The sequence below is a fragment of the Panthera pardus genome, unplaced genomic scaffold (assembly GCF_024362965.1).
Source record: "Panthera pardus isolate Hobbes unplaced genomic scaffold, ASM2436296v1 HiC_scaffold_15, whole genome shotgun sequence".
Taxonomy (NCBI): Eukaryota; Metazoa; Chordata; class Mammalia; order Carnivora; family Felidae; genus Panthera; species Panthera pardus.
In genome coordinates this window covers 50,035,222-50,059,200 of record NW_026526710.1, presented here as the reverse complement: position 1 = coordinate 50,059,200, position 23,979 = coordinate 50,035,222, and the positions used below count along the sequence as shown (strand labels likewise).

Here is a 23,979-nt window from a genome sequence, read left to right as displayed (position 1 = left end):
GATATAAAGGGCAATATACTTTATAGCATAAAGTAACTTCTCTTTGTGTTTATATGATGTAGTTGATTGAAGGATGAATGGCATTTTACCTGATAAATTTAGTGATGATTAACCAGTTCTGTAAATTGGCTGTCTTTTCGGTTCGTGATTTGCATTTACTTCACGTATTTCAAACATCTCATTCTGGATACAGTTAATTTTTTTATATGAATATGCACTGTTGCTTTCTATTTACTGGTATCAAAGTCCAGATTATTTCATTCTGTGATCTCAAATTGACATAGTTTCAGTCCACCTGCCTATTTTAATTTTGATATATAAAATGTATATCTATGTATGTGTGTGTGTGTGTATGTATATATATATATATATATATATATATATATATATATATATTGCATGTAAAAATGGATATTTGAGTATATTATTACTCTTTTAAAAAATTAGATGATCTCCCTTTTGACACATTCTCAAACTTGATTAAACTTGTCTTTTAGAAATGTTGAGAATTTGGGGGCACCTGGGTGGCTCAGTGAACTGAGCTTCTGACTCTTGGTTTCAGCTCAGGTCATGATCTCCTATTTCTTGTGATTGAGCTCTGCCCTGACAGTGTGGAGCCTGCCTGGGACACTCACTATCTCTCTCTCTCTCTCTCTCTCTCTCTCTCTCTCTCTCTCTCTCTCTTTCTCTCTCTCTCTCTCTGTCTCTCTCTCTCTCCTTCCCCCAGTCACACTCTCTCTCACAAAATAAATAAACTTAAAAAAAGAAATGTTGAGCATTTTAAGTGAGGAGTGGAATGGAAATAACAGGGACTACTACTCCAGCATATTATATATGAAGAGAAGATAATGTTTATATCTTTAGTTCATTTATAATATTCTGGCAGAAGTATAGTAGAAGGCTTCTTTGGGAAAGAATTCATGCTTGTTGAGGTTCTGCCACAGCCTCTTCTTGCCCCTCAGGTGAGGTTCATGCATTTAACTGAAAATTAAGGTCCATCACCCAGTGCTATATTTTTATACCTATCTAAAGTATTTAGCTATTATCTTTCATTATCTGTCTTTTATGAGACATCTACAGATCTTTATCTTCTTTTGTCCCTTCAAATGGATCTTTAGGTTACTTATTAGCATTCCAGGCTTTGATATTTGCTATTTCTTATTTTAACCTCATTTTCTTCTTTTGCCCACTTTCCTTATCTCACATTTCTATTTGTTCCTGCTTTATCTGTTATCCAATTCTGATAGACTTAATGCCATTTCTGGTATGTATCATTCTAAATAATACATAATTAGTTGCTTTGGTAATTGAAGCAAGAGTTTCTAATAATGTATCCAGAGGAGTTGTAGCAACTATGATAAGCAATATTAACCCTCTTCTAACTGTTCACTCTTTTTACGTACTGTAAGATACAACAGTTATTTAAGACAGGATCCCTTCACCTAATGAATTTATAATATTCCTGGTTAAAAATTTCACATTACTTCCAAATAAAATAAACTGTTGATGTTAAAACAAACAGGCTATACTTTCTTTTCCTTCATTTGTGTATAGTTCTTATGAGTTACCAGTCCATTAATGTAGAGCTTATGAAAACAATGAATGTAACGTCCCCTCAGCCAACCCAACAGTGTGACTCCGGCAGACTAAGCCTATGTGCCTTGAAAGGATATGTTTAGAGAGACCACTGGTCAACCTTCTTGTAGAAGCATTTTAGCATCCTGGTCACCATCCCATAAGGTCACTTTGTACACGTGGTATTCTTCCAAAGAGCTCTTGAGCTGTGTCTACTTAGAATCACTATAATAAATAGTATAAGAGACTAATATGCTCTTCTCTCCCCATAGAGCTAGATCTGTAGGATTAGAATGTTGGTGATAACACCTCATTGAATTTTTCTCATTCACCATATCTTTTTTTTTTAATTTTTTAATGTTTATTTATTTTTGAGAGAGATAGAAACAGAGCACGAGTTGGGGAAGGGCAGAAAGAGAGGGAGACACAGAATCTGAAGCAGTTTCCAGGCTCTGAGCTGTCAGCACAGAGGCTGATGAGGGGCTTGAACTCACTAACTATGAGATCATGACCTGAGTCGCAGTCAGATGCTTAACCAACTGAGCCACCCAGGTGCCTCTCTCAGTCACCATATCTTGAAGAGTACCATTGAGGTAATTTATTATTGGGGTGGGTGTGTGCTCAGTTGGTTAAGCATCCGACTTCATCTCAGATCATGATCTCAAGGTTTGTGGGTTCAAGCCCCACATCAGGCTCTGTGCTGACAGCTCAGAGCCTGGAGTCTGCTTCAGATTCTGTGTCTCCCTCTCTCTGCTCCTCCCCCACTCATACCCTGTCTCTCTCTTTCTCTCAAAAGTAAATTAAAAAACATAAAAAAAGATAATTTATTTTAATAATAAAGATTATTACAAAAATTATTGTATGGAAGATAAGTGTTTATTCATTCAACACTGATTCAGCAAACATCTTTCAAATATCTATTGTGGACTACTGACTAAGCTAAATACATGTGTGTACTCCTAGTTCTTAATTATATTTTCTCTGCCATTTTTATACCTTATATTCAAGTGACTGAAATCTTAGGATTTCTTTCTGCATGAAACTCAGGCCAGTTAAGGCATGTCAGCCTTGTATATTCCTTTAAGTTAGTTTGAAGTTCTGTTTTCTGAAGAAAAATACTAAATACCTTGGCAACTTGAAATAGTCACACAACAAGGCACGATGTGATGTCTTTCCATCTACGTAGCACCTTTATCCTGAAGAGATCAAGATATTTCATAAACATTTATCTCCTTTCCACCCAGAATTCCTTTCTGCACTAATTGCTAAAACATGGAGAAGTAAAATTTCTTGTCTTGGGTCATGTAGTCCTCTTCCTTAGACACCAACTATATACCTTCTCTATGTCCTGGTTTTCTCTACAGCATGGTTCATGAGTATGTCCAATTTCCTCCTAAAATAATGAATTAGGCCAACCAGCAAATATTGTACATCTGCTATTACTAGGCATTGTTCTAGGTATTCAGGATAAATCGCTTAACCAAACAGAAGAAAAAAAAAAACCTTTCCTTGCCCTCCTGGCACTTATATTTTGATGGGAGGAAGGGAATAGAACAGGGAACAGAGACAATAAACATCATAAATGAATAATTTATAGTATTTTGAAGAGAGAAAAATTCAAAGGCAAAAACAAAGTAGTGAGGAAAAAGTTAGACAGTGGGGTGGGAACATGTAAATAGATTAATCCGACTGGTGCAGAAATAATTTAAGTTCCCAACTATGTAAAGCAACGTCACTAAAAGTTGGCTCAGAATTGAAAATTAAGAGCTGGATTGTTTGGGGGTGGGTATTGCACATTCAAATGGCGGAGACTTGAGTTTACTAGTTCAATTTCATGAACATTTATGAGAACCATTCTGTACGAAGTACTTTTCTAGTGGTTTTGAGTACAAAGGTAGATATAGTGTGGCTTCTGCTCTCAAGCTGCTCAGACTTTGAAGGACAAGCTATTTTGGTATCTGTTTCTGCATAAAAACACCACCTCCAAGTACAACTGTTTAGAACAATAATCATTTTATTATCTCATGATTTATTGGGTTGACAGAGTTTACCTGGTGTTGGTTCTCCTTCTTCTGATTGCAGTGGTCCGGGGGCTTGATTGGCCTGGACCATCAGAGGGGGCTCGCTCATTTGGTTGCTGCCTTGGTGGGGGAGGCCGGCAGGCTTATTTCAGGTAGGACATCATTGGGTCACTGAGACTGCCTGTGGGTCACTGTCAACACCTCCTTGCCTCTCAGATTGTACTGCACATGGTTTCTCCGCATGGTTCTTCCAGCAGGTAGTGAGACTTCTTATGTGTTGGCTCAAGGGTCCACAAAGTGCAAAAGTAGAAGCTGACAGATCTTAATTGTTAGGTCCAGAACCTACACGGGGTTACTTTCTCTGCATTCAAGTGGCTAAAATGAGTCCCATGCCAACTCAGATTCAGGGAGAATATTTCACAAGGGGCAGACTGTGGGATACACAGATCATCTAGGGCCATTTTTGGAGATCAACAATTCCAGAAGACAGTGCTTACGATATGTGCAGGGTGAAAACTGTGAAAACCTCGACAAAGGGCACCTGTCAGTCTGGAGAAGCTCAGATGAGGCTTTCAATAACAAGAGAATGCTGCACTGGACCTTAAAGGAAAAATCAGAATTAGCCAGTGAATGAGGAACAGAAGGATATGCCAGGCAGAGAGAGAGAGAGAGAGCGAGCAAGAGAGAAAGCACGAGGCATTTTACAACACGTGTTGTCAGAGGAGAGTATGATGTGTTCTGAGAACTTCCAGTTATTCAGTATAATAGAGTACAGTCTCTTTTGGTAAATACTGAGAAAGACAGCTAAAGAGGAAGACAGTGCTTTGAACCAAGGGTATTTTATAAACTCTATCTCAGAAAGTTGCTGTGAGGTTTACATTATATCGAATATCCAGTGTGTGTGTGTGTGTGTAATGTGTATATATAATATGTATATATTCCATATACTAGGAATACTTCAATATACTAGGTAACTTCTAACACTTGTTTTGTGATGATGGGGGTTTGAAATTCACCAGGGAACTGATGGGAAGCCAAGTGTTCTTTTTTAAAAATGTTTGTTTATTTATTTTGAGAGAGAGAGCCAGAGAGTGAGTACAGAAGGGGCAGAGAGAGGGGGAGACCGAGAATCCAAGCAGGCTCCGTGATGTCAGCATGGAGCCCAATGTGGGGCTTGAACTCAGAACTGTGAGACTGTGACCTGAGCCAAAATTAAGAGATGTTTAAACGACTGAGCCACACAGGCGCCCCAAAATGATTCTGAAAAAATCATTTTGCTCTATGGAATTTACAACAGAGAATATTATATATTTTATTATTATTATTATTATTATTATTATTATTATTATTTATAACTTGTGTGTTACATAGCCCTTATATTCGTGAAATTTATATGCACACTTTTTGGAGGGCTGGTTGTTAAACATTTACCAGCACATCACAGGTAGTAAATAATTTGCCTGTTTCCTATATGTTCCAAAAAGTCATTTCTCTCCTTTTCATGCATTTAACTCATATTTCATCCTGGATATTTTCTACTGATCTGTATTCCAGTTCACTAATCCTCTCTACTTTTCTCTCAAACTATTGTCAACAATCAAATCTATCTTAAATGCCTAATTTTAATGCTCCCTTATTTAAAATTCTTGAATTTCCTTTTGATTCCCTTTTATAATTTCCAGTCTGGTGAAGTTCCCACCTCTTTTCATCTGGCCACTTAAATATAATAATCACAGTCATTTAAAAAATTTACTTATTTATGTATGTATGTATGTATGTATGTATGTATTTATTTATTTATTTATTTATGACAGAGTACATGTGCATGTGAGTGGGGGAAGGGCAGAGAGGGAGAGAAAGAATCCGAAGCAGGTCCTGCCCCTCCATCCCGCCCAAAGCCCCATCAGTACTCAAACTAAGGAACTGTGAGATGACTTAAACTGAAATCAGGAGTCAGACGCTTAACTGACTGAGCCACCCAGTTGCCCCAATATTCATTCATTTAAAAATTTACTTCTGATGACTCTGGTAACTGGTTATCTGTGTCTTTCTATTGTCTATTTTCTATAAAATGTTTTTTTCTCTTGATCCTGTTTCTTGGTATGCCTTACCATTTTTAATTAAATTATGGATATTGTGCATGAAAAATAATATGTGGTCTTAGGAGTGTTGTCTGGCTCAGGGAGAGTTTCCCTTATCTTCTAGAAAGGCAGGTAAGGAGGCCCAGATCATTTCAATCAAGTCAAGGATCAGACTGATTTGATGCTGCATCTCAATTCTTATAATAAGCTGCTTTCCCCATCTGTTTTTCCTCCAGTGAAGGGTGTAACCTTCTAGAGGTCCCAGCTGATAGCTTGATTATTTACAAAAAGTCCTTCCTCCCTCTGGGTCCTTGGGTTTTCGGTCCAGTGCATGACTACAGCAAACACTGTCACGTGTTTGCTTGTTTGTTTGTTTAGAGGTTTCCTGCTTATCTTCTTGGGCTTTTGCTGTGTGCAGCTTATAAATAGGCAGAAGTCTCAAGAATAAAACCACAAGTTGTGGTCTTGCTTCCATGCTACTACCCTTTCTCTGGGATCTTGACTACCTCACATCCTGGCTACCTTTTTCAATCTGAAATCCATTTTTTTTTTCTTTACAGCGTTATGAGATCTTCAAAAGTTCTACTCTTTTTTCTCTGCCTCTTCACAATGTATGCTCATATTCTTAGTCTCTCTCTTCACATGAATATCAGCATTTGCCTGGAGGAAAAAAACTGCTGCTTAGAGAATGTTGGTTCACAGTTCTCTGATTTCCTTCTCTCAGGGATCTTGGGCTCTCAAATCCTGGTTGCTGTCTGATGACTTCAATCGGATTTCAGGCATACATTTTTTTTTAAATGAGCTTTTCTGCCTATTCTCAGTGATAACATTGGCTTGCTCGAATCTTTTCCATTCTGGCAACTACACGCTCCTTTGATGATTTCATATGTCTGCACCAGGATAAAATTCTCTCCTAGATCCTCTCGTAGCATTCTGTACATAATTTTCTAATAATTATACTCTGTTGTGATAAAGACTTGTATACGTCTCTGTCTCTACTGCTTGACCATAAACTTCTAGAAGGCAGACTATCTCATTTTTCTTTGAATTCCCAATATCTGACACATGATTGCACTGAATAAATTATTGTGTAATAAATAATTTAGAAGTGGTTATGGATATCTATCTATATCTATATATCTATATCTATCATCTCTCTCTATATATATATTATAATTATATATATAATTATATATATTATATTACATATATATAATATATAATATATATGTAATATAATATATATACAGATATATATATATACAGATATATATATAGATACAGATATATATATCTATATATATGTATATATAGATATATATATCTGTAGATTTCTGGGCCGATCAGGATGTCACCTATATGACAGGTATTTCAGAATTTGTTTTCCTCTATGTTTATTGTTTTTAAAATCTCAAAATGTTTTCCATGCTTTTACAACTTTATTCTCTTTAAAAATTTAAACCATCTGGAATTTATTTTGTTGTATAAAGTATAATAGAGTTATAATTACGTTTCTTAGTTATGTTTTACCTTAGGAAGATAAGAAGAAAATTACTTTTTCAAAGTAAGGGGGAATTACTTTTGTAGATTAACCATATATTATTTCAGTTGCTAGAATAACATGTTTTTTGATTGTGAAATTTTTGAACATTCTAAACTCATAATAGTTAGTTAATAGATGTATATTGCTCTTTTGACATATTTGAGTATTTTTAGATGTTATATATTCATTTGTTAAGTATTAGACAGATGATAGAAAATACTGTTCAATACATAAATAAGAACTTTTATGTATTAATTTTTAATTTTTCTAGTTGGAATTTGACCACTCCTTCTATGAAGTCTTCACAGATTCCTTAGGGAAGAGTTAGTCATTCCCTTTTGTAGCTTCCCATGGTCCTATGTAGCTCTTTTATGGCTGTTACTAACTTGCATTATATGTATAGGTTTAAAATTTAAATCTTGTCCCTGTTTCTACCACCCTTTCTATTTTTCAACTTTGCTTTATTTTCCTCTCAAGTAGCTATATTCTACTTACATACTCACATTTCCCACATCTAACACATACACACACACACACACACACACACACACAAACACACACAAACATGGGTAACCTTGAGAGTAGACATTTCTCTCTGTTTGGTTTACTGCTGTATCTCCAGCACCTGGAACTGTGCCTCACACATAGCATATATGTTAAGTGGATATCTCTTTCCGACATTATATTGTGAACTCGCTGAAAACAGAGACCATGATCTAAGTCTTAGTACCCTGATGTCTAGCATAATATCTACTAAAGCAAGTGCTAATACTTTTGCAATAAGTGATAACTCATTCTCTCATAAAACTAAGGGGATTATGGTGCTCATATTCAGATAATCCTGCTTGCTGTGATCTGTAGCTGTTGTTCAGCAAATAGTTCCTAAACTAGAATTAGTATGCAAGAGGGCTACATATTGAAAATCTACTCCGTTCATTTCTTGAATAAGTATTTATTTACTTATTGAACTTTATAAAACCCATAATAGTTATATAGAGAGATTTATTATGTCTCTTCTGTCATATTTTAGAATCCTTAGATATTATATATTTGCTTTACTTTATTATATATTGAAATCATACAGATGATATGAAAAATAATCTGAACATTTAGTGAATACATATCCTATAGCAGATACTGTGTTAGGAACAGGAGGAACAAAATGAATGATATTTCATCCCTGTCTTCAAAATCCTAAATGATACTTAACATTTACATAGTATTTTCTGTATGCTAGGCCCTGTTATGATAACATTAGGTGTCTATTCCTTGAACTTGTATGAGAATTCCATGATATAAGTAGTATTATTTTCCCCATTTTGAAAGTGAGGAAACTGAGGCACAGACTAGTGCAGTTTGTCATTAGAATCTGTACTCAGTGTCCAGCTAAAGTCTAGAGACTGTACCTAAGCCTTTGGACAAAAGGCAGCCTCTTCGAAAAAAAAGGTGGTTCTTGACCCACACTTTGCTCCCCTTGCTGTGGACTCCAGTATCTCAGACTCTTTCCTCAGAACTGCCTTGCGGTTCATCTTCGAAACTTGTTTTGAGAAAAATGTTCCTTCCCCTACTTTCCCTGTCTCTATTTCCCAAGACAAAGTTATTATTTTAGTTTAACAGACATACTGATTATTATGTTGAAAAATAGAAGCTCAAAAGTAATGCATAGGAGACAATCATAAAACTCATAAATTTCTGACAATAGTGATTCCTGGCATTCGTATTATATTGGTTGGTTATAATCTGCTTGCAGAATTCAAATTTAAGTTGTGGCACTCTAGCATGACCTACTTAAAATCTTTTTTAATTAATAATATTGGTTTTTTGGAGTGAAGGGTAACTGGAAAATATATATGATTGATCTCCAGGTAGTTAGTCTTAAAGGAATAGCAGATGGTAAACATTAGCTATTAGAGCAGGAAATTATTTCTTCAACATATTTTTTTTTGCTAAGAGATTCTTTGAAAATGAGTAATTCTGGTTGGTTGATTTTGAAAGTAAACCATATGTTGTTTACATGTTTTGGCATTTATCCAGTTTCCCTGAAGATGAGAGTGAAAATGGGGGGAAAAAGCGCCTTTTACTAATTAGATAATAATGAACATAATGAAAACAGGTGCCATAACTTCTTGAATTATGAGAATGTATCTTCAGAACCAGCTCCGGGAATAGGATCTTGAGGGAAAAATATTCTGTACATACCCATGATGTGAGCATATATGTGTCTGGGAGTATATACCCAGGCACACGTTAAATAAATTTAACTATTTTTTACTATGATAGAAATAAAAAAACATGGATCAAAATGTGTTTTCAAATGCCCTGTTCATTTTATATGAATTATTCAATATAAATACATGCATTATTTGCAGTCAGGACGTCCTAGTTAATATCTTAAAGCTTTTCACACACATCTGAGTGAGAACCAAGAAGTAACTAAAGATAGCCTAATGATTCTCCTAGAAAGCCAGTAGGACATTGAATCCTTGTAACCTATAGATCCCCTCACTTCTGAGTGACAACAACACCCTCGAAGTTATATTCTCCCTCCACAATCAGAAGAATGCATGTAGGTGATGCAGATTCTATTGCTTCAGCCACAAAGGAGAGTAATTGCAGCCTAGTGTGGGGGAAGGGTGGTGTGTGGTAAGAGCTGCTCCAGACATAAAGGATTGAGAAATGGAGGAGGTGTTGGGGAAATCAAGAGGAGCAAATAGAGTTTGGATGACTCTCTGGGTGAAAGCCTCACTCATGGTACGGTAGTAAACCGAACGTTTGCTGCTGAGAAAGGGAAACTTTTCCTGCCCTGTGTCTTTTCCTTCTAGTAGGAAAGATGGACATGTTTGAATTTATATGAATGCCTTTTGAAGAAAAACAAATATCCCAAACGGTACAAAGTTAGGACTATTAAAATGCATTATCAACTTTTAAAAATACACAATAATGTGCGTGTTAATTATTTTCCAAAAAATATAACCGCTGTGTTTGAAAATAATATGTGAAATCTGCCCTCATACGATATGACCCAATACTAGATCTCTTCTGCTGTTGAAAGGCACTTAAATTCTACTGGTGATTATTTTTCTAAATGATTAACGCTTATTGTGATTATTCTCCAGCTAATATATGTATGCAAAATGTGGCTGCAGGGATTTGCTTTTGTTAGCATATCCCCTCCCCCACCCTGAAACCTCAAGGCTCCAGATATTGATGCTGGAGAGAGAAAATGGATGTGTGTATGTGTGTGTGTGTGTGTGTGTGTGTGTATCTAACCTTCAAGTTGATACATTGGTGATGATATGCAAACAAACAAAAAAAGATAAAGCTTTCTCTTTGATAATGCCCTTCTCAACACATTAATATCATTTTCAAAAAACTTAACAGTAAGCAGAATGGTTTAAATTTAAGTGAGGCTAGTGTTCTAAAACAGCTATACAAAGCAGTTACAACTGGAAATTTAATATAACTGAGAATGGCACTTTTATTAAATAACTCTGTGATCTTCCAGCCATGTTCTTAATCAGTGATCTCCCTGTAGCAAAATGCATAGGTAATCAACAACTCTGTCAGTAAACTTGTTGGGGGATTAAATCCTAAAGGAAGGAGCCCATAGCCCTGGAGGAAAACTGAGTACATGTTTCCCTGAGTCTTTGAAGGCTCATCTCGGTAGTCCCACTGCTAGAATGTGCTCTGTTGTCATAGCAACACCATCTCCTGCTTCATACAGGAAAGATTAGCTCTTACTGTGCAGAGGAGAGAATTTAGGGGAAGTCAGACTAATCCCTGGGTGCACTTGGAGAGAAAGGTTGGACCTCGCCTGAGGGATGCTGTCTCTGCAATGATAGAATTGGCTGCCACAGACACTGGTATTTAAGTTGAAGAGCAGAATTCACAGTAAGTGTCAGCTCCTCCAGAGTAGAATATTGATGAATGAGGTTTGTCTAAGTCTTGTTGAAGACTGTCCCATGCAGCAGTGGAATGACAGCAGGAGACTCTGATAAGACTGCCAATGTTTTCCTAGTGTAGGTGGTATTTAGAGGGTTGACCACATCAGGAACTTGAAAATTTTTAGATACTTTTGAAACATCAATCTAAAATCCTGGAAGCAAATCAAAATTAGATAGGCAAAAAAATGTATTATATATTTTTGGCGCTAAATTTATTTACCCTAGATTTTTATGCACTTAGATTTAAAATTCCATAGAGATAAAGCAAAAAAAAAAAAAAAAACTCATGAAAAAATTTTATTATTTCTAAGCAAGTGTGTTTTTCCAACACCAAAAGTAATGAGATTTCATTTTAGAAAAAAAATGATTTCATTTTAGGATTGCAAATGTTTGTTTTCAATAATATACACTGTTTTTGAAAATTCTTTTAGAAGCCTACAAGTGGTATAATTCTTTTAAGGTAGTTGGAATATGATAAAAAGATATTCTTTGGGGAAGATTAATTTATTTAGGTCTTTGGTGCTGTTGCTTCAACTTGTCAGCATAAAGCATGTGTAATGTATAAATCTTTCAGGATTTTCTACTGCTTGTCTCAAATGGATTTTGTTCTGGGGGGGCGGGCTATGGGGTTTTATTTTGTTTTCCCCTCTTGATGTGTATTGGCACAATTTTTTCTATAATTAAAAGGGTTGTATGAATTTTAGCTTAAGCACTGGGAAACCTTGTTATGGGTTTGAAATGTTTGATATGGATATCTATTGTGGTGATATCTACTCATTGAAAACTTAATTACCTCAAAGTACACTTTAATCCACATCCGAAAATAAAAAGAATATTTCAAGAATATGTAGATTTTATGTACTGTATTAGTGATATGTAAACTGTGTGGTTTTGACAATCAGTGTGTATTTCCCTGAAAGTATATATATTTTTTATTTAAAGTGTTCCTGGTGAAATTTGAATCATGCTGCATTGATCATGTTTTTCACTTGCTTTGATCATGGCCCTATATTTAAAATGTGTATTTAAAAACTGGGTTTTGGTGCCCATGTACAAAATCCTAGGCTACTGATGTACTGCCACACTGTAACTAACATTGCAGTCTGTGCTAAATATAGCCAATATCATAAAATATATTTAATTATTATTTGAAGTATACTGCTTTGATTTACCAAATGAAAGAGATTTGGGTATTGGCTGTCAAGCAGAGCGCAGATTACACATAAACTCCTTTTCTCTGAAACTTAATGTTAGAAGAGACCATGGGTCTTAGACTTGAATGAGCAGTTGTATTAAATGGCTACATAAAATTATTCTCTTCATATGTCAGGAAATGCACACAAAACCATAAGGGTCACAATTGGCTTAATAGCATTCAAGTTATAACTACGCAGAAAGCCTGATGCTCTTAAGAAAATGGAGACAAAGCTGGAAGTCAGGGAGCCCCTCTCAGTGAATGATTGCAAATTATTACAGCAACCTCTTTTCCAGCATTTCTGTCAGTTTAGGGTAGGGCCCTTAGAAATCACAAAGAGAAAGAGGCACATCTGCTAATTTCTCCTGAGCCTCCTCCCCTTCCTTCCGCCACCCCCCCCCCCCCCAAAATAAACTGGAGTAACTTATTTCTCTTCATTTATAGACTTTGGGCAAAAATAAGGAAACCAATGACCTTATTCTAAAAAGGGAGAGAAACTTAGGGTTCACTATATGATGTGAGGCTCAGAATGAACAGAACAGAACTGGGAAAGGAGGAGGGCTGAGTCAAAATGGGCACCACTCACTGAAATAACAAAGTATGTAAATGGATAATAATAATTGAAAGGTAAGGCAGGGATTTAGCCCATTCACTACTTTAACTGAAGCTTTTCAAGAGGTAGTCCTAACTAGTTAAAAAAAAAAAAAAAGAAAACAACAACAACAACAACAACAAAAAACCTTGTTATATCATTTAGAGTTTTCCATTTTCTGTCTTCTGGGCTTATTTCTTTTGTAAATACAGTAATGATTGAGCCAAATGCTGTCAGCTGAAGACTTGTGGGGATTTATCACCTCCCTGAGGCAGTTTGGTTTGGGCTGCTAGAATGTCAGGGTCTTGCTTGGTGAGGAACAGGTCACATTCTAAAGTCTAATTATCTCTTGAAAGGCATTGCTTCAGGAATCTTTGAAAGAGCAAGTTGTTCTATTCTTGAACTGGTCTCAGAGGTTTGGAATATCTTGTGGGAAGTGCAGAAGTCAGTTTAAGATTAAAAATCTTCAGGACATCAAAATCTTGGGGCTAGTAGGTGATCTGGAAATGGTCTGAGCTTTTGTGAGGAAAGTGAGTACAGAAAAGAGAAAGAGGAAGCAATGTCCTGGCAAGATCACAACACAAGCTTCTGCTAGGGAATAATCAACAAACACATGCATGGAAGGCATTGTTTTTATGATTTTGATATATGATATATGGTATGATATATGATTTGGCATATGATATATGATTTTATAATGGTCAGTTATCATATATACTAAGAATAGCTTCTAAAACTACCTGGTATGGTTGATGGCTGACATGTGCATAATAATAAATACTGAAGATAAAAATATTTAGCACAAAAGGTAATACTCTGATATAAACACTTTTTGTATTTGCTTTTAAATAGCAAATTAAGGGGTCGCCTAGGTGGCTCAGTCGTTTGAGCATCGACTTCGGCTCAGGTCATGATCTTGTGGTTTATGAGTTCAGGTCCTGCGATGGGCTCTGTGCTGATGGCTTGGAGCCTGGAGCCTGTTTCAGATTCTGTGTCTCCCTCTCTCCCTGCCCCTGCCCTGCTTGTGCTGTCTCTCTTTCTCTCTCAAAATAAATAAACGTTAAAAAATTTTTTTTAAATCACGTTAAGATTCAATGTTGCCTGTAGAAGTTTCAATTCTATGACACATTGTTGGGTTAGAGGCCACTTTAAAGAGCTGTAATGTAGCAATAATTCCTCCTTTTTTTAATTTTGGGATTTATGTTCATGTAAAAATATTCTCCTTATATTCTTTAAGTTTTACTCTATATGTCTCAGGACAAATATGTAAGATGCTAGATTTGTCTGTTTTCTTAGGATTGCCTGCAAGCAAATAGGTAGCATGATGTATGAGAAGATGGCTGGAACAATTGTTGAAATTGGGTTGTATGTAGAAAGACCAGAATATTCATTGGGGCTATGTACTTTTGGTGATACACACTTTTGAAGGCAGATGGGAGCCAATGGAGATTTCTGAACAAAGAGTGAGAAACAAGGAGCAGGACTCTGCGAAGTTGTATCCTACAAACCTAGAGAGGACAAATAGATGATATGGGCAATAGTTAATGGAAGGTGATGTGGACTGCGAGCCTTAACTAGCATAGGAAAACTGAGAATTAAAGGTAGGGAACTGATGAGAAAGAAATCATAGCCATATAATCTGTGGAATTTCATGTATTAATTTATTCAACCAGGGTTTATTTGGCCACTGCTAAGATGGATGCTAAGAATTACAGAGCAAAATGCTTATGTTCAGGCATTCATTAAAAACACTCGGTCTGGTGGGAATGAATGAGAGATAGCAAATCAGAGTATCTCATGGTTAGAGGTGTGATAAAGCAAGCACAGGGGATAGACTTGGCCATTGACTGGATAGCATTAAAGAACCTTCAAACCTGGAAGTTGATGGGTGCCATTACTAGACATAGAGAAAGTCAATAGAAAGAGAGGGTTTATGAGGAGAGCAGTGACAGTAATGGAGACAGCATTCAATTTGATTTTAGACATCTTGTTTGATCTTTAAGCCTTAAAAAACAAATATTGCATTTAATTATAAGAGTTAACCTACCCATTATGTAGTTTATTTTAGAAGGTCATGCAATGCCTTCAAGTTCATAGCACCTTTAGCATTTGTTTTACTACTCTCTATTTTGTTTCCTCTGTAATATTTGTAAATAGCAATTAGAGTATGTAAAAACTTGACATGTGTTTTCATGTTGAAGTACAACTTTTTAGTATGACCACAAAGAAGTTTATCTTTCATTCCTGGGGTCTGACACTTCCAAAATTTAATACTTTTTATCTTTGTATTCTTCTCTTGGCATTAATATAAGATAGAAATAAATTTAATACAAAGGAAAAATGAATATATTCAGCTGAAGTTTTGAGAAAACCACTTTTGTAAAACTTAACCCAATGAACTAGAGAGAGAACTATTTTATTGTCTTTTCTATCAGAACGATGGCATAATTTTCTATAGTCTTGAAATGATAATAGTTATAATAATAACAACAACCACATCAACCCTTACACTTTACATTTATAATTGTTGAGGCAATGAAAACAACCCTGCCCCCTAAAGACCCCTCCATACATGTATAGAAGAAACAGAGAAAACACTATTATAGTGTAGGGATGTATGGTGACATCAACGTGACTGCAAGGTCTGTACAGAATTTCACACATGTTTATACAGGAAAGTAACATAAAGGACAATGACAACTTGTCTGTTTTCTTGAGAGATATATAGATGTACCTGATCATCTCCTATTTATCTTGTGAGGGAAAGCCTAAGCTAATTCTGGAGGCTCACATATACAAGTCTGAATGGTCAGAAGTCCTAATGCTGCAGTGGAAAATCAAAAGGTTGGTCCTGTTACACCTGTTCATTTTCAAGAGACTGTAAAGGGGATAGTAGGGAAGCAGCTCCCTGTCTCCTCGAAGAAAATCCATCGTTTTATCCTTGCACAGTGCACTTTTTCTATACATTATCTCATTTAATAATCACAATACTGTTAGACACACATAATTACCATTATGTTTCAGTTTTATGATTGAGGAAACTCATGGTTGAAAAGGTCAGGGAATATTTTTAAAGTTGTATAACTAACAGCCTGAGCTTATCCAGCTCGCTCTTGATCTCACATTCTCATTTCCTAAATGAGGCATTGTAGAAACTCATTTTTGGATGCTACATGGAGAGGTAATGATAAGGAAACAATCATTTTTATTGTTCTTGCCTTAGGTGTCTGTGAACACTTATAAATAAGCAGGCCATTGGATAGAGTCTGATCCAATTTTTCTGTATAATAATTATTTCATGGAATTGTTTTGGAAATTAAAAGAGATAAGTAATATAAAGAAACCTACACTGCACTAGGTGCTTAATAACTGATAAGTCACCATCACAGAAACTTATTCCACTCCAGGAAGAGGAGAATGATGGAGGCAATTGGAGCTTTAGTAAAAATAGTGCATAAGTACTCTTAAATACAGAAAGCAAACTGAGGGTTGCTGGAGGGGAGGTGGATGGGGGGTTGGGCTAAATGGGAGGACACTTGTTGGGATGAGCACTGGGTATTGTATGGAAGTCTTGAATCACTGGGTTCTACTCCTGAAACCAATACTACACTGTATGTTAACTAACGTGCGTTTAAATAATTTTTTTAAAAAAGAAGGAAAACCAATGAGTATCAAAAAGAAAAAAAAATGCTGTCCTGGAGAGTCAGATCATCCATCCATCCATCCATCCATCTCTTCACTCATTATTCATTCAGCAAGCATTTAAAACCCTTTCCCTGGGCTTCCTTCGGCACAGACACATTGTAGGAAAATGAAGAAAACCAGAAGCTGCCCCTCCCCTCAAAGATAAAGCTAAGCTCTTCCTTGTTATGGATTGGGTATGGGATTTAAATACTCTGCAAACATTAACTCATTTAATTGTATCAGTTATCCTCTAATGTAAATCCTAAACCTGCCCCTTTGTTCCTGTGGGGAAGCTTAGGTTCCGAGAGTGTCCCAACCACCCAACTTATAAGTGACAGACCTGGGTCTGAATCTAAGTTTTTCTAACTGCAACACCCAATCTCTTAACCACAGTTTATTCCCGCTGTTGCACACGTGTCAAAGGTGTTATGAGGAAGGGTAGTATAAGATACAGAGCTGTCCCAAAGGACAGTGGTGACAAAGTGGGGGTGGTTACATGGGGAGGCCTCAGAAGATACAATTTCTCTGTATAAGAACTGTTTCATGGAATTATTTTGGGAATTGAGGGAGCTAACTAACACAAAACACTTGCAGGGCACTAGGCGCTGTACAGGCTAGCAGCCACTTACTTTCTGGCCAGCAGCCTGAACTGAAGTTCCGATTTCAATCTCAGTTACTGCTCAGGGTTTTTTTTTTTTTCTTTTTCTTTCTTATTTCTTTGATTGTTTCATAGACAGTCTGTCTTCTTCACTTTGTCTAACAGTTTGAGAGATGATTAAAGATTCAGAAAACAGAAAACTTTCCCAGCATTTGACCTTGACCTTCCATGTGTATCCATTAGGGTTCCTGTTTTCTGTCTCAATTTTTTTCTAACTTAACAGAGAGAAAGGGGCTTGAATATCATGAAAGTTTTTCGTTTTTTCAAGTAACAATGCCACTACTGACTAGGGAGCTTGCCTCTTTCTCTATGCAGTCTTCATTCATAGGTTTCGTTGAATGTGTGGCAGAGAAAGGTAAGAAAATTAGTGCCACAGAAAGGAAGAAGCAGTGTTTATAATCAGGTCTTCAGAAGGATCATTGGCTCAATATCTGAGTCAAAACATTAAAATACACTGAAGAATATTCACACTTTGTAACCTATAGGAAAAAGTTTTCCCATATTGGTCCTGAATGCATATCTATGTATATAACATTACATTGCAGCCTTTTAAATCACAGGCAAAACTTCACGCAACAGAAAACTCTCTGAAGGCTGTTAACTTTATCTGTGACAGCATCACTTATAATCTCATACCTTTTAGTAAAAGCTAACAATATGATTTTAAAGTTTAGCCCTGTGTAATAAATATTAATAACATTCACAAAGCAATATGAGCTAATACAATGATTTGTGGAACAAACCTAAGGTAGATTTTAAAAGGAAAATGAGAAATTGACTTTGACACTGCCTGTACCTTCTGACCTTGTCTAATAATAATCACATTAATTAGAAAATGAAAGAAAGAAAGAAAGAAAGAAAGAAAGAAAGAAAGAAAGAAAGAAAAGAAAGAAAGAAAGGGAAAGAAAGAGTCACATATAATGCTTTTCTAATGCTTGGAAAGAAGCTTAGAAATTTAGAAAATCCCAGAAGCCATGGCTTTATTAGAGAATGCTGCACATGTGTATCTTCTCTCTAGAAGTTGCTTTAAGCGAGTAGGGAATTTAAGGGTGATAACCAAGTTTTTTTTTCTTTTCTGTAGCTAATAAGGTCTCAAGGGATGACTATCTATACCCATATCAGGAAGGAGGCATGTGCTTCTCTTAACTCTTGCCAATAGAGAATACCAAGGATCTTCTTAGCCTTTAGTTCTTTAGTCTGGTCGCCATCCTACACAGGGGGAAGTGGGGAGAAGAAAAGGCCCAAGACTTTGATTTTTCCTTTCTGCACATTTTTTGCTGCAAATTCTCACACTATTTTCCTTAAGTTCTCTTCAGATTTCTTTAGAGCTTAAAATTTTAACCTGTTAATTTAGCATTGTTTCTTCTTGACCCCAAGACATGGTTTTCTTAGTGGCCCCTCCTCTCTTAAAGCAAATGTCATAGGTTTTCTTTTAAGTTTCTTTATTTATTATGAGAGAGAGAGAGAGACAAAGAGAGAGAGACAGAGAGAGACAGAGACAGAGAGAGAGACAGAGAGAGAGAGAGAGAGCTGGGGAGGGGCCAAGGGAGGGAGAGAGAGAGAGAATCCCAGACCTGTTCCACTCTACCAGTAAAGAGCCCAACATGGGACTTGATCTCACAAACCTTGAGATCATGACCTGAGCCTAGATCAAGTTGGATGCTTAAACAACTGAGCCACCCAAACGACCCACAAATATGGTTTTTAACTGATCAAGAGAAAAAGCAGTACTGGGACTAGCATGATATTGTTAGTAACTTTCTAATTTTAAATATCTTAAGTATTGGGTTTTTGTTTTTTAAGAAATTATCAGTTACAAGCAAATTATATGTTAATGGACCTGTGGTTTAAAATTGGGTCTTTAATCTGGCAAATATTTACATTATGCTTTCTCCATCATAGAATATTTTTGGTTATCAGACAAAACTAACATGTGACCTTTGCCAACTTAAGGTGTTCTCTGTATCCATCTCTAACGTTTTAGAGACTAAATAAATCTCTTACTGAGATTCCCCCTCATACCAGGGGAAAAGTTTGGTAGGGTAATTAAAATATAAAATATACTTCTGACCAAACCTACTTGAACAATTTTGGCTCAGAACTACCTCGAATTCTGGGTTGTATCACTGTCACAGTTCATGCTTCACATGGTCCTTTTGTTGTGTATCTACCCCAGTGAGATACCTAAGTTAGAAATACAAGAAGATTCCATTAACTGATGCAATATACTTATTTGTCATTGCCCTGCAGCATAAGGAAGTGGGAAGCTCAGACTTTGACCTTACACATATTTCCCTTGGAATCTCAGCCCTCTACCTCCAATGTAGTTCCCTCATTTATCTGCTAAAGGGCTAAGAACATGCCTTACATGTTGCTCTATTTCAAAGTTCAATGGATAAAGTAAGAAAATTTATTAATAAAATATTACACAATTGTTTTAAATATATATTCATGTTTAAAACATTTAGACTTCCTAGAATCACTTCCATCACCAATATATTATTAATAAAATATTACATATTCATTTGGATACATATTCATGAGAACGTGTTTTTAAGGTACAGAAATCTATAAAGAAGGAAGGGTCTCCTATTCTCTACTCCTAATCTGCTGTATTCCCAATAGATAATTTCTGTTAACAATTTGGTATGTACTTTTCCAGAAAAGATAAATAGCTAAATGATAGCCCGTTCAATAGATATCCTTTTAAAAGAAAGGGTCACCAAAATTTTGAATTTGGGTTTCATTTTTATCATTTTGAATCATTTGTTGAAAAGGACATTTTGTCAATGATTTGCTGAAGTTGTCATAGATTTTATGTTGTTTTTATACGAGCTCTTTTATACCAGTACTACAAAAGACATAACAATTTACAGACTAAAAGAAAAGTGGAATGGGATTGACCACCACCCATCTTTTGAGAAACATTATTTGTGGCAAGATCTCTTCTCTTCTGGAATGACAAGTAAATACACATCTTAACGTTATAAATACAGAAATGGATGCTAAGCCAAATTAAAGACTAGCTCTTAGAATATTGGTCTGCAAACGTCTGCAGAGCTGAAATGTGTAAATTAGAGATTCACTGGAGTCTGCTAGCCAAAAGCGAAAACGAAAGTGCTTACAGCTCGCTAATTAATGCCGCATGTCCAATTTGATTGCAGAAAAAAGAGCCACCGAGGCCTATGGGAAAAAGCAGTGGCCTGGCAGTCAAGAGAACTGAGTCCCCTTCTATTCTGCTACTCAGTGTGGGACCATCCTCGAACAAGCCTGTCCTTTGTCCTCAACGCAACCATTTAAAAATAACGGTCATATTCACCACCCTGTTAACTTCTCAGAACTGGCAATAAAACGGGGGGAAGAGAGAGATTGAGTTCCAGAAAAACCATGATATAACTCTAATTTATTGCAGAACTGTTAATGTTCTTACGTCTGTATTGTTTAGGTATTTCACAAATTCTTAATGAGTTTCTACCACGTCAGGCTCTTTGAGGAGCACTTCGTGGACCTCAAAACTCTTACTGGTGCATGACAAGATGAAGTGCTTGGTTTGAAACCACAATTTTATGCCTGTAGAATTTAATAATAAATGGGTTTGTATTTTGTACGCTCTGTTTCAAGCTTTGGTGTTTGTTTTTACGAACTATTTGTCCGTGACAGATTGGAGATAAACAGATTGATTCTTCATCACACATGCTTTGAGAAGCACTGTAGTTGGGAATTGGAGCTGTGGGTAGATAAAACAAAGAGCAAAAATTGACCTAATCACTGCTCTTTCAGAGCTGGAGGTCCTGGGGGAGACCCAGATATTAATCAAGTAACCGTATCTAAGTGATTATGTTATTCAAAGTGAAATAAATTGTTCTCCTCAACCACGCTCCTCCTCTCTCCTGTTCTCGTCTTCCCCCTCCACTGCCGACTCTCTCTGCCTTCTTTCCTTCTCTCTTTCCCCCTCTCTGCCTTCTCTCCTTCTCTCTCTGCCCTCCCTACTCCTCTTTGCCCATTCACCCCTCATCCCTCCTCTCCCTTCCTCTGCTATGACTCACTGTCCCTACTGTTCCCTTCATTTATTTTCACCTACTCTGAATTCTATATCTGAGAACCTTTATCAATCTATGTGGTAGAATAAATAATTACCTTGATATCAATCATAGTCAACAAGCAGAGCTCTTCAAATATTCCAGTTTGGGGGCAGTATATATATTTTCTTTCTGATTACTATAGAGTATGTGCTTACATCCCTGTGTATTTCTTCCTCTCTCCTTTTCTTCTTTCCTTTCATCCTTTTAGATTTATTTAGATTATTTAAGTTTATTTAGAATTTGTTAAGCCCCTAGTATGTGGCAAGCATCGTGCTTTGCATCCCACTATATCCCTGCCTCCTATTCCCTATTCCTACCCCTAACATGAAAAATCAGCAAAAGTAATAAGAACTGGAAATAAAGATTCTATGAATATTTAACCTCGGCATGCGCTATCTTAGGATGTGTTCTTGTATGTACCCTTTAGAAAAAGAGAGATACTATTAAGATGAAGCATGTAGAAGTTGAAATTCAAAGTTTTGTCATTAACAACATAAATACAATTGGCATGATTCCTTTTTGAATTCCAGAAAACTGTAGGCAAACTACAATGTCACTTAAGTCATTGCTTTCCTTTGCCTTTAGGATAGGATTCTTAATGATAAAAAGGAAAAAAGAATTTATTTTCTGAGGCACGAAATCACTCAATCATAGTACATTTTGCACTACTTAGTAACAGCTGTAAATAATAGCTGAAGTGATTTGTATGTGAATAAATGTGAAATTGTGCCCTGGTTTCATCCATTAACTTATTTTCAGTTGTTTTGTCACTGTTTACCCCTGCAGATTGGTCAGTATACCTTGGTGGCTGCAGGAAAAAGGCACATTTTGGGTGAAAATATATCTCAGTAGAGTAAGATAAAAAAATTTCCATGTCTTGGTTCAGTATAATCCAGAAAATAATTTTCAATCCATATCTGCAAAGCATCTGAAAAATAGAGCATAGTATCTTATAGAAAGAACTTCTCTGCCTTCAGAGACCATACATTTCTTTTTCCAAGGCTGGTATCTGCACCATCACCAGAACAATTGGATGACATGAGATTATGTCCTAGAGAGGTTTGTGGGAGAGGGAAAAGGACAGTGGCTCTGGACTTAGCTTCCCTGAGTGTGAATTGGGCCTCGGGCCTTGTGGTACTTTGAAGAAGTCATTCGATCAAGATCCCAGAATATGCCTCTCTGATAGTAGATTAGCTGGGCCTGCTTTGAGGATTAGATATAATGAAATAAGTACCCAGCACATAATTTTAAATTATTTTTAATGGCAAATAGCACTAATTAAACAGTGTACTTCTTTGTATCAGTTACTTCAAATAATGAGGACAGAAGGGAGGTGTCAGTTTTTATAAGAATGATGTCACAGTAAAGGAGACAGTGATTTAAGGAATGCAAGGATAGGAAGTCTAGAACAAGCCTGGCCATGACTTAGCCTTGGCCTTATTGAGTTATATACAGGATTATCATACAATTTATTGTCCAAAGCAAAACACATTTAGAGTCAAAGGGGGGATAATTAATAATTGTACTGATGCCAAGATGTGTGAAGCCAACCTGCCACATATGTGGTCCCTCTGTTGTATACCTTTTTTCTGTGTCCATCTGTTACCCCCACTCCAGCCTCTGGCTTTCTTTGATGAATTCGGCTTGTTCACATTCCCTGGCAACCTCTTCAGTCCAATGCTCCCTTAATGGTTCTTACTTTAGCTGTGGTTACTAACCATGTTAGGAGTTTGGGCTTCTGAGATTTTTGTTATGCACAGGGATTGTCTAGAAGGCTTGTTAAAATGCAAATTCTGGGGGTGCCTGGGTGGCTCAGTTGGTTAAACGTCTGACTCTTGATCTTAGCTCAGGTCATGGTGTCAGGGTTGTGGGTTCAAGCCCCACATTGGGCTCCATGTTGGGTGTGAAACCTTCTTAAATAATATGTGTGTGTGCATGTGTGTGTGTGTGTGTGTGTGTGTGTGTGTGTGTGTGTGTGTGTGTAAAAACCCATGATTTCTGATTCAGTAGGTTTGAAGTAAGGCTTGAGATTTAATAGTTTTAACAAGTTCACAGGTGATTTTGATGCTGCTCATCATTAGCCCACATGCTGAAGAGAAAGCTGTTAGTTCAAATTCCAAGAGATGGAATTTTTTTGAGCTACTCACCTTTCTGATTTGACCATAGTGGTTGTGGCTTTGAACTCTTATGGTATGTTGGTTCTTTGGTCAGGTGCCTACCTTGGCAGATTGAGCCTGGGGAGGACATATGGCTACCAAGACAGTAGGTAGGGTAACTTGTTCTTGAAGGGAGTATAGAGAGGAGATTCATACACTAAAATGATATGTTCAATGTAATTAGTTGTCCTGTTTCTTTTCATGGAGAGCCAGAGGAAGGAGCTTGAAAAGGTGCCATCAGCACTGGATACCCCTCTAAACCAGGCCAGTCAAAACTCAGTAAACATTTCCTCTCTGCTAAAGTCAAGAAGCAATGGCTTTCAAACTAGAATCTACTGTGCTTTATCCAAAGCAAGATTTTATGGATGGCCATGGTTGTGTAACATTAGTATAGCAGCATGAGACATTGGGGACAGGGAGTTTATTTTGAGCAGCTCTTGGCTAATTA

At 36.5% G+C, this 23,979-nt stretch overlaps 1 protein-coding gene across 8 annotated transcripts in view; it reads left to right on the top strand.

The window, feature by feature from the left end:
* The window catches only part of NOL4 (nucleolar protein 4), a 426,109-nt gene that overhangs the window by 166,042 nt on the left and 236,088 nt on the right, over positions 1 to 23,979 (top strand). Inside the window, exon 1 of one of the 8 annotated variants that reach the window (XM_019465443.2) lies at positions 10,990 to 11,111. The exons of the other annotated variants lie outside the window; for them this stretch is intronic. The gene's annotated coding sequence lies outside the window, so the exon portion shown is untranslated. Of the gene's footprint in view, positions 1 to 10,989; positions 11,112 to 23,979 lie in introns of those variants that run through there. 8 annotated transcript variants of the gene reach the window in all.